We start from the raw sequence: 11,684 nt of genomic DNA, 5'->3' as shown, positions 1-11,684 counted from the left end.
TCAGACAAAACAAATGAAGAGGAAATAGGCAGTCTACCTGAAAAAGAATTCAGAGTAATGATAGGAAAGATGATCCAAAATCTTGGAAATAGAATGGAGAAAATACAAGAAACATTTAACAATGACCTAGAAGAACTAAAGAGCAAACAAACAATGACGAACAACACAATAACTGAAATTAAAAATTCTCTAGAAGGAATCAATAGCAGAATAACTGAGGCAGAAGAACGGATAAGAGACCTGGAAGATAAAATAGTGAAAATAACTACCAAAGAGCAGAAGAAAGAAAAAAGAATGTAAAGAGTCGAGGACAGTCTCAGAGACCTCTGGGACAACATTAAATACACCAACATGAGAATTATAGGGGTCCCAGAAGAAGAGAAAAAGAAAGGGACTGAGAAAATATTTGAAGAGATTATAATTGAAAACTTCCCTAATATGGGAAAGGAAATAGTCAGTCAAGTCCAGGAAGTGCAGAGAGTCTCATACAGGATAAATCCAAGGAAAAACACGCCAAGAAACATATTAGTCAAACTGTCAAAAATTAAATACAAAGAAAAAATATTAAAAGCAGCAAGGGAAAAGCAACAAATAACATACAACGGAATCCCCATAATGTTAACAGCTGATCTTTCAGCAGAAACTCTGCAAGCCAGAAGGTAGTGGCAGGACATATTTAAAGTGATGAAAGGGAAAAACCTACAATCAAGATCACTCTACCCAGCAAGGATCTCATCCGATTCGACAGAGAAATTAAAACCTTTACAGACAAGCAAAAGCTAAGAGAATTCAGCACCACCAAACCAGCTTTACAACAAATGCGAAAGGAACTTCTCTAGGCAGGAAACACAAGAGAAGGAAAAGACCTACAAAAACAAACCCAAAACAATTAAGAAAATGGTAATAGGAACATACATACAGGTAATTACTTTAAATGTAAATGGATTAAATGCTCCCACCAAAAGACATAGACTGGCTGAATGGAAACAAAAACAAGACCCATATATATGCTGTCTACAAGTGACCCACTTCAGACCTAGGGACACTACAGATTGAAAGTGAGGGGATGGAAAAAGATATTCCATGCAAATGGAAATCAAAAGAAAGCTGCAGTAGCAATTCTCATATCAGACAAAATAGACTTTAAAATAAAGACTATTAAAAGAGACAAAGAAGGACAATGCACAATGATCGAAGGATCAATCCAAGAAGAAGATATAACAATTGTAAATATTTATGCACCCAACATAGGAGCACCTCAATACATAAGGCAAATGCTAACAGCCGTAAAAGGGGAAATTGACAGTAAGACAATCATAGTAGGGGACTTTAACACCCCACTTTCACCAGTAGACAGAGCATCTAAAATGGAACTAAATAAGGAAACACAGCTTTAAATGATACATTAAGCAAGATGGACTTAATTGATATTTATAGGACATTCCATCCCAAAACAACAGAATACACTTTCTTCTCAAGTGCTCGTGGAACATTCTCCAGGATAGAGCGTATCTTGGGTCACAAATCAAGCCTTGGTAAATTTAAGAAAATTGAAATTGTATCAAGACTCTTTTCCAACCACAACGCTATGAGACTAGATATCAGTTACAGGAAAAAATCTGTAAAAAATACAAACACATGGAGGCTAAACAATACACTACTACATAACCAAGAGCTCACTGAAGAAATCAAAGAGAAAATTAAAAAAATACCTAGAAACAAATGACAATGAAAACACGACAACCCAAAATCTATGGGATGCAGCAAAAGCAGTTCTAAGAGGGAAGTTTAGAGCAATACAATCCTACCTCAAGAAACAAGAAACATCTCAAATAAACAACCTAACCTTACTCCTAAAGCAATTAGAGAAAGAAGAACAAAAAAACCCAAAGTTAGCAGAAGGAAAGAAATCATAAAGATCAGATCAGAAATAAATGAAAAAGAAATGAAGGAAACAATAACAAAGATCAATAAAATTAAAAGCTAGTTCTTCGAGAAGATAAACAAAATTGATAAACCATTAGCCAGACTCATCAAGAAAAAAAGGGAGAAGACTCAAATCAACAGAATTAGAAATGAAAAAGGAGAAGTAACAACTGACACTGCAGAAATACAAAGGATCATGAGACATTATACAAGCAACTATACGCCAATAAAATGGACAACCTGGAAGAAATGGACAAATTCTTAGAAAAGCACAACCTTCCTAGACTGAACCAGGAAGAAATAGAAAATATAAACAGACCAATCACAAGTGCTGAAATTGAAACTGTGATTAAAAATCTTCCAACAAACAAAAGCCCAGCACCAGATGGCTTCCTAGGTGAATTCTACCAAACATTTAGAGAAGACTTAACACCTATCCTTCTCAAAATCTTCCAAAATATAGCAGAGGGAGGAACAAGCCAAACACATTCTACAAGGCCACCATCACCCTGATACCAAAACCAGACAAAGATGTCACAAAAAAGGAAAACTACAGGCCAATATCAGTGATGAACATAGGTGCAAAAATCCTCAACAAAATGCTAGCAAACAGAATCCAGCTGCAGACTAAAAGGATCATACACCATGATCAAGTGGGGTTTATCCCAGGAATGCAAGGATTCTTCAATATACACAAATCAATCAATGTGATAAACCATATTAACAAACTGAAGAAGAAAAACCATATGCTCATCTCAATGGACGCAGAAAAAGCTTTAAATAAAATTCAACACCCATTTATGATAAAACCCCTCCAGAAAGTAGGCATAGAGGGAACCTACCTGAACATAATAAAGGCCATATATGACAAACCCACAGCCAACATCATTCTCAATGGTGAAAAACTGAAACCATTTCACTAAGATCAGGAACAAGATGAGGTTGCCCACTCTCACCACTATTATTCAACATAGTTTTGGAAGTTTTAGCCACAGCAATCAGAGAAGAAAAAGAAATAAAAGGAATCCAAATTGGAAAAGAAGAAGTAAAACTGTCACTGTTTGCAGATGACATGAGACTATACATAGAGAATTCTAAAGATGTTACCAGAAAACTACTAGGGCTAATCAATGAATTTGGTGACGTAGCAGGATACAAAAATAATGCACAGAAATCTCTTGCATTCCTATACACTAATGATGAAATCTCTGAAAGAGAAATTAAGGAAATACTCCTATTTACCATTGCAACAAAAAGAATAAAATACCTAGGAATAAACCTACCTAAGGAGACAAAAGACCTGCATGCAGAAACCTATAAGACACTGATGAAAGAAATTAAAGATGATACAAACAGATGGAGAGATATACCATGTTCTTGGATTGGAAGAATCAACATTGTGAAAATGACTCTACTACCCAAAGCAATCTACAGATTCAATGCAATCCCTATCAAACTACCAATGGCATTTTTCACAAAACTAGAACACAAAATTTCACAATTTGTATGGAAACACAAAAGACCCCAAATAGCCAAAGCAATCTTGAGAAAGAAAAACAGAGCTGGAGGAATCCGGCTCCCTGACTTCAGACTATACTACAAAGCTACAGTAATCAAGACAGTATGGTACTGGCACAAAAACAGAAATATAAATCAATGGAACAGGATCGAAAACCTAGAGATAAACCCATACACATATGGTCAACTTATTTTTGATAAAGGAGGCAAGAATATACAATGGAGAAAAGACAGCATCTTCAGTAAGTGGTGCTGGGAAAACTGGACAGCTACATGTAAAAGAATGAAATTAGAACACTCCCTAACACCACACACAAAAATAAACTCAAAATGGCTTAAAGACCTAAATGTAAGGCCAGACACTATAAAACTCTTAGAGGAGAACATAGGCAGAACACTCTATGACATACATCACAGCAAGATCCTTTTTGACCCACCTCTTAGAGAAACGGAAATAAAAACAAAAATAAACAAATGGGACCTAATGAAACTTAACAGCTTTTGCACAGCAAAGGAAACCATAAACATGATGAAACGACAACCCTCAGAATGGGAGAAAATATTTGCAAACGAAGCAACTGACAGAGGATTAATCTCCAACATTTACAAGCAGCTCATGCAGCTCAATATCCAAAAAACAAACAACCCAATCCAAAAGTGGACAGAAGACCTAAATAGACATTTCTCCCAAGAAGATATACAGATTGCCAACAAACACATGAAAGGATGCTCAACACCACTAATCATTAGAGAAATGCAAATCAAAACTACAATGAGGTATCACCTCATACCAGTCAGCATGGCCATCATCAAAGAATCTATAAACAATAAATGCTGGAGAGGGTGTGGAGGAAAGGGAACCCTGTTGCAGTGTTGGTGGGAATGTAAATTGATACAGCCACTATGGAGAACAGTATGGAGGTTCCTTAAAAAACTAAAAATGGAACTATCCTACAACCCAGCAGTCCCACCACTGGTCATATACCCTGAGAAAAGCATAATTCAAAAAGAGTCATGCACCACAATGTTCATTCCAGCTCTATTTAGAATAGTCAGGACATGGGAGCAACCTAGGTGTCTATCAACAGGTGAATGGATAAAGAAGATGTGGCCCATATATACAATGGAATATTACTCAGCCATAAAAGGGACGAAATTGAGTTATTTGTAGTGAGGTGGGTAGACCTAGAGTCTGTCATACAGAGTGAAGTAAGTCCGAAAGAGAAAAACAAATACCGTATGCTAACACACGTATATGGAATCCAAAAAAAAAGGTTCTGAAGAACCTAGGGGCAGGACAGGAATAAAGACGCAGACACAGAGAATGGACCTGAGGACACAGGGAAGGGGAAGGGGAAGCTGGGATGAAGTGAGAGAGTAGCATGGACATATATACACTACTAAACGTAAAATAGATAGCTAGTGGGAAGCAGTCGCATAGCACAGGGAGATCAGCTCGGTGCTTTGTGACCACCTAGAGGGGTGGATAGGGAGGGTGGGAGGGAGACGCAAGAGGGAGGGGGGAGGGGGATATATGTATACATATAGCTGACTCACTTTGTTATACAGCATAAACTAACACACCATTGTAAAGCAATGATACTCCATTAAAGATGTTAAATTTAAATAAAAAGGAAGGGAATTCTGGTATCTGCTACAACATGTATGAACCTAGAGGCCATAATGCAGAATGAAATAAGGCAGTCACAAAAAGACCAATACTATATGATTCCACTTCTATGAGATACTTAGAATGGTGATTGCCAAAGGCTGGAGTGACAGGGTGGAGAAGGTGACATGATTTAATATGTAGAGTTTCAGTCTTACAAAATGAAGAGAGTTATCCAGATGGAGCGTGATGAGGGTTGCACAAAATTATAAATGTATTTAATATCGCTGAAATGTACACTTAAAATGGTTAAAACTTCATCACATGTTTACTTTACCACAATAAAAAAAAAAACTGAGAGACACAAAGGGAGAGAGAGCGAAGCTTCGGGAGCACATTTACATGCTGAATGTCACCAGTAAGGAATCGGAAGTTATTCTTGTAACTTTCAACCCATCTGCTGGTTTTCAGTACCTCTCGGTTGGGCAGGAATTCAATGGAAGAAACTTTTATAGGCTCCTGAAATCCCAGACGGTATAAATCTGCGTAAGTGAAGAGCTCTCGTCAGGAAGTGTGCATTCCCTGGTATCCAATTAATGAAAGCTCAATGATTCCATCACGTCCCCTACTTGGCCCATTGTATTCACTGCAACAGCCTCCAAAGCCTTCTTAGAGGCCAATTACTCCAAAGTAATTAGGTCTTAAGGCAACCATACTTAAAAGGATTGCGTGCATTTGATTTCTCTAACTTCTTCTTGGCTAATTACAGCTATGCGAATGCTCCCGACATGCTCCTGCTGGAAACGTGGTCTTATCTAGAATGTGTTGATTATGATATTGTTTTGTCTGGCTCACCAAGTATCAGCTAGAATCATGCAGGAGGAAATGGTAAACCATATTAAAGAAAAGCGTGTTTCTCTTTTGTCTTGGAAAACCTGCTCAAGTCCAGTGAGAGAAAGCCAAAATGGGATGGCTCAGGATAGGAAATGACCCCGGTGTTCATCATGAGAGCAGTTCCTTCTCTAGGCTCCAGGAAAGGGAAGCAGGGTCCAGGGAAGGGTTCAGGCACCACTGCTGTGCACCTGCCCCGATGCTCAGCTCACATTAGCAGAACTGGAAAAGCTCATTTTGCGGAAACAGTTTCCTTAGTGCATCACAAAGGAATGAGAATGATGTCTGGATAATGATGAAATCTGGGTGTTAAGTACTAGCTCAGCCCTGTAGAGGCAGCAAAATTTGCCACCCAATTTTGTCTCTTTGTGAGACAGGAAGTGGGCAGGGCACAGCCTTTAAAAGAATAACATAGCCATTGAGGACTCGACATAAACTGGTTAGAACAAACGAGGTTCAAGATGGCAGACGACTGGTTTCCACTAGACCTCGAGCCTCATGATACACTCACAGGCACCGTGACGGTTCCGAGGCCAACCATAAAAGGGCAAAAAGTGGGCGGTGGCCCAATTCCTGGAAAGCCCCGTCCCTTCCCCCATCCTCCCACTGATTACCCAGCCTATAAAAATTGACCACCCCATATTTCGGGGCCTCTTGCTTTCCCAGATGGCTCACGCTCTGTCTATGGAGTATGTGTCTCCCTGAATATACCTGCCTTCACTTTACTATATCCTTTCCTGCACAAAGCCAAGAACCGACACTTGGTGGCCTTCCCAGGGACTCGCCTGAGACCTGGGGTGTGACCATCCTCTCGCACTGTTTTTTTTTCTGCAACATTTGGAATAAGGATTATTTTAGGCTGATTATTTTTAAGAAAGAGAAGGCTCAGGAAGCCTTTCTTTTTACCTCTCCCCTAGCTGGCTAAAGAGTTTAGATAAAGAACCTATTCCTGGAATCGAGCTATCCCCAGAGATACCTGTAAACAATATGGGCTTGGTGTGGTGAGGGAAACTGGTTACCTCTTGGGGCCCCAGCTGAACTGAATCCCCCCTGGTCAGGCAGGGATTCTTTCCTGCTCAGAGTTATGCTGCCAGGAAGGAAACTGGGTTTGCCGCAAGCAAGGCAGGTTTTTACTCAATGGCCAGAGGATGAAGAAGGGGAATTGATGCTCTAAAGGAACCAGCTCCCGGAAGGGAATGAGGCAGGCTGGGACCTGGGACTTGGGACCCTTTGCTGCAACGCTTGCACCTGGACAAACCTCTCCTTGAGCAACAGAATACAAAGAAAGTATATGGGACTAAAAATAACTGTGTGCATTTGCAGTTGGGGCAAATTATGGACGAAAAGATACGAAAGACCAAAAAACTCAGCTGCCACTTCTGAAGAGCCGGGGAGCAAAAGCTGGGGGTCGGGAGCCAAAGCAGGGCACCGCGCATGCCCCCTGCACTCACCTCAACCAAAGGGGTGGGCAGACCACCTGAGCCACGCCTCCAGCCCGACCCCTGGACACACCCCTACCCTCACCCCGTATAAGGAATAAGCTCACACCCCCTGAGGTGCGCAAGGGAACCTGTTGTTTGTTCTCACTCCCCTCTGCTGCAGCAGGGGCCCCAGTAAAGCCTTGCCTGAATTTCTTACCTGGCTTCTAGTCAATTTCTATTGATTAAGGAGGCCAAGAGCCCTGGTCGGTATCAGAAGGGGAGCAAGGGAATTTAAGGGGTAGAAGGGAGTCAGGTCATCAGGGCTCTAGGAAAGGGGTGATTTCCAGCAGGCAGTTGGGGCATGCACAGTCTTGCACGCTCCTTTCCGCATGGCACAAATTGTGCAGAGTGTAAACCCCCCTTTGGGCAGAGACCTCAGCATGGTGATGAAGCAAAGGTGACTTTAGGACACCTCCAGGTTGCATCTGCGCAGGTGCGTTCCTGAGGTCAGGCCCGAGCCACTGTATCTAAGGACAGCTGCAAAGCGTGTCTGTCTCTGTCTCTGTCTCTCTCTCTCACCCCCCCACCCGTCTCCCTCCCTCCCCCCCCCTTCTCCCTCTCTCCCTCCCCACCCCTCCACCCCCGCTGATGTAGCTGTCTCAGCCTGGTTTTGCTGCAGGCCTTCTGGGCATCCTGTTGATAAAACACCACTAGCTGGTACATGTAAAAACCGTTTATTTGGCCTGGGGCATGGGCTGCTTAGCATGGGTAACAAACTCAGCAGGGGCTAGAGTTCAGAGTCCACTCTGTGCCCCCTTGTCACTGCTGCCTGGCCCAGCAAACATTTGTTTACCAAACATTTGCTTTCCCATCTCCACGTGAATTGCCTCTCTCCCCTCTGAGGTCCCAAACCCCTACCTCAGTATCCTCTTTTGCCTTTAGCTGCGGATGGCATTTAAGGTGAGGGTTTCAGCCATTTTGGCGAGTTGCTCAGATTTCCTGGGTCTCTCCCATGTATACATGTTTTTCAACTTTGATGTTCTCCTGTTAATCTGTCTTATGTCGGTTTAATTCTTAGACCAGCCAGAAGAACCCAGAAGGGCAGAGGAAAATCTGTTCCTCCCTGACAAGGACACACAGGAATTGGCCAGTGTCTAAGAAATGACAAATGAAGACCAGAGGCCAACTCTGACCCCTAGATCTTCTTCATTCAGCCTACTTAGCATTTGTCAAAGTCAAAATTAAACATGTCATATGAAGCTATGCATTTCTATTGGTCAGAAACTTCACTCTGTTACAGGACAGACTACGATCTTACACATGATGATCAAAAGCTTGCCACAGAGAAACACCCTCCAAGGGTCTCAGCTCACGGGGGTGAAGCCCCTCATCAGACACTGTCTCTGCTCTTAACCAAAACTGCTTTTACCTTTTCAATGAAATTTTTAAAAAAGGGCTGACTCTACTGTGGTCTGGGCTCTGACAAAGCAATTATTTTATTTGTTGCCTTGAAGCAGGTAAAGTGAGAACCCAAAGGGGTTTCTGGGAAGAAAAACAAAATACAGATGCAATTATGTTTGAGGCTCTATTTTCATTTACCTAACTGTGTGCTTTCATTACAAAATCAGCTTTTTGGTAATTTCTTTCTTCATGGTTGAAAAAGAAATTAAACAAACAAACAAAAAACACACTGCATTTGGAGTCAATTCTTCAGGGTCCATGTCTGCTGAAAGAAGAAAGCTTTAAGAACAATGTTTCGAAGGCTGGGCCGCTCTTTTTATTTTAATTCATTTAATCCCCACAGTGAGCCTGCAAGGAAATTGCCACTTCACAGAAGAGGTTCAGAGAGTTTGTCATTTAAATTCACACAACTGTGCAGAGACAGAGGTGTCCCCAAGGAACCCAGCTCTCTACCTCCAAACCCCAGGCTACACCTGCCTCTAAAAAGCCCCCGTTTCCCTGGATCTGAAAGAGTCTTTCCAGATCCCACTGGGGGTTGCTTCTGTCACAGCGGGATGCTGGGTGGTGTGCAGGGGGTCTCCAGGCCGGAAGAGCCAGCAGACACCCTCAGAGGGTGAGACCCCTGCAGATACAACACACAAGTGTGGGTCTCGAAAACAGCAATCAGCTTATTTGCATCTAGAAAACAGCCCTGTTGAAATCCCAGCCTTTTTATTGGTTCATTACGCTTTCCATCAACTATCTTTTCTGTGTATTTATCACAGTGGTGTGAAGGTTTACTTCTAACGGGTTTATAAATGGATTCTTTCAACATTTCATTCGGCATTTGCGTATTAATCATATCGGGATAGGCTTCTTTGTGACTAAGAAATGTGCTTTCTCATTTATCTTGAAATGCAGTGCTCTCCTGTCTAGCCTTCCCCCACTTTTGATACAGTGTGGATAATAAAAATGTTAATTTAGTCAATACATATAGGTCCCTCACTCAGTGCTAGGCACTGGTACTAGCACTTTACATGGATAAAATAGTTTAATCCACACAGCACATCTGTTGGGTGATGGGATGGGCATGGCTCCCAACGGTACATGCATCTCCTAATCCCAAGGACCTGTGAATGTGACCTTCTCTGGAAATAGGGTCTTTGCAGATGCAACCAAGTTAAGGATCTTGACATGAGGAGGCTGCCCTGGATTATCCAGGTGGGTCCTATGCTGGGCTGGATGGTCTTTTTAAAAGATATGACCACTTGGAACCTATGAATGTGACCGTATTTGGAAAAAGAGTCTTTACAGATGTAAGTAAGTGACAGATCTTCAGATGCACTCACCCTGGATTAGCAAACTGGGCCCTCAATCCAATAGCCAGTATCCTTATAAGAAGACGAGAAAAAAACCAGAAGAGGGCAGGACCACATAGAGACAGAGGCAGAGACTGAAGTGATGCTGCCACAGCACACGATGCCAGGAGCCACCAGAAACCGGAAAAGGTCAGGAAAGGTTCCTGCGGGCAGGACTTTCCCGTGTCCTCACGTGGTCTTCGCTCTGTGTGTATCTGTGTCCTAACGTGCTCCTCTTTTAAAAGCATCGGTCAGATCGGCTCAGGGCCCACTCACATGGCCTCATTTTACCTTAATTCCCTCTTTAAAGACCCTATCTCCCAAACCAGACATATTCTGAGGGTCCTGGGAGTTAAGACTTCAGCAGGTGAATTTAGAGAGAACACAGGTCTGCCCATAACAGTTAACTTTGCAATAGTTCACATGATTCAACAGTGCAAGAGACCCGGCTGTGCTCTTGAAAGCAATGCCTTTTCTCTGCTTTGTACCTTTTATTCCCTCTATTAACTGGAAAATAACAATTTGCTGTAATGAGTCACTCAGAGTCAAAGAACACCAAATCCATCACCCGTTCTTGTTTTTTTGCAAACGAGTAAATATTACTTTCTTTCCGTTTATAGCATCATCTAAGTGACAGCCGATCCATCAGCTTATCTGCTGGTGTTTAACTACAGCATTTTGCATTCATTATTACCTACTTATATCGTTCTTTTAAAAAGAGGAATAACTTCATTCTGCCTCTTGACAGTAGGGAAATTAAATGGTGAGCCATAAAGATGAGTGTTACTCTGGAAAATAAAACACCAACTGCAGAACTATAAAACCCAGCCAGATGTGCATTACCCCAAAATAAGATCCACAAGCCGTTGCTTCTGGAAAACTCTCTCATTTCAGAGAGTAAAGAAACCTTCTAACTTCAAATACAACTTGCCAACTGGTACAACCATTTGGGGGAGCAATCTGGCAACACAGGAAGTTAAATGTATGTATACCTAAGGATGCAGGGATTCTACTGCTATGTACGGACACTAAAGCCTTGGCATCACCTTTTTTACTGTAACTCACATTGTTAAAAAGATTTTGCATGACAACTCAGAATGCACACATATGCACCCGTGCACAGCATGCAAATCTTCATATTCATGAGGATGGACAAAAATATGAAATGACAGTGTTGTCTCAGGACTAGATAACACTCCTTCTTGCTGTCAAAATACAGCCTACAGAGCTCTGGACTCCCTGGACACTGCAATGTCAATGAAAATAATCAATAAACAATCTATAATAAGAATAGAAAAGAGTTTTATTTGAGACAAACTGAGGACTAGCCCAGAAGCCTGCTTCCCAGGTTACTCTGAGAAGCTGCTCCAGAGAAGCAGGGTTTTCAGCACAGTCTTATATCTTGTCAGAACAAAGAACACTAAACAAGTTAGGGTTACATTTCAAGGGAAACACACACACACACACACACAGACCAGCACATACACAACGAGTCAGCATGGCCTTGGCACCTGGAAGGCA

This window comes from Tursiops truncatus, chromosome 13 (genome assembly GCF_011762595.2).
Source record: "Tursiops truncatus isolate mTurTru1 chromosome 13, mTurTru1.mat.Y, whole genome shotgun sequence".
In the NCBI taxonomy this organism is placed as follows: domain Eukaryota; kingdom Metazoa; phylum Chordata; class Mammalia; order Artiodactyla; family Delphinidae; genus Tursiops; species Tursiops truncatus.
The sequence above is the reverse complement of the archived record's forward strand: the minus strand, read 5'-3'. Positions refer to the sequence as shown.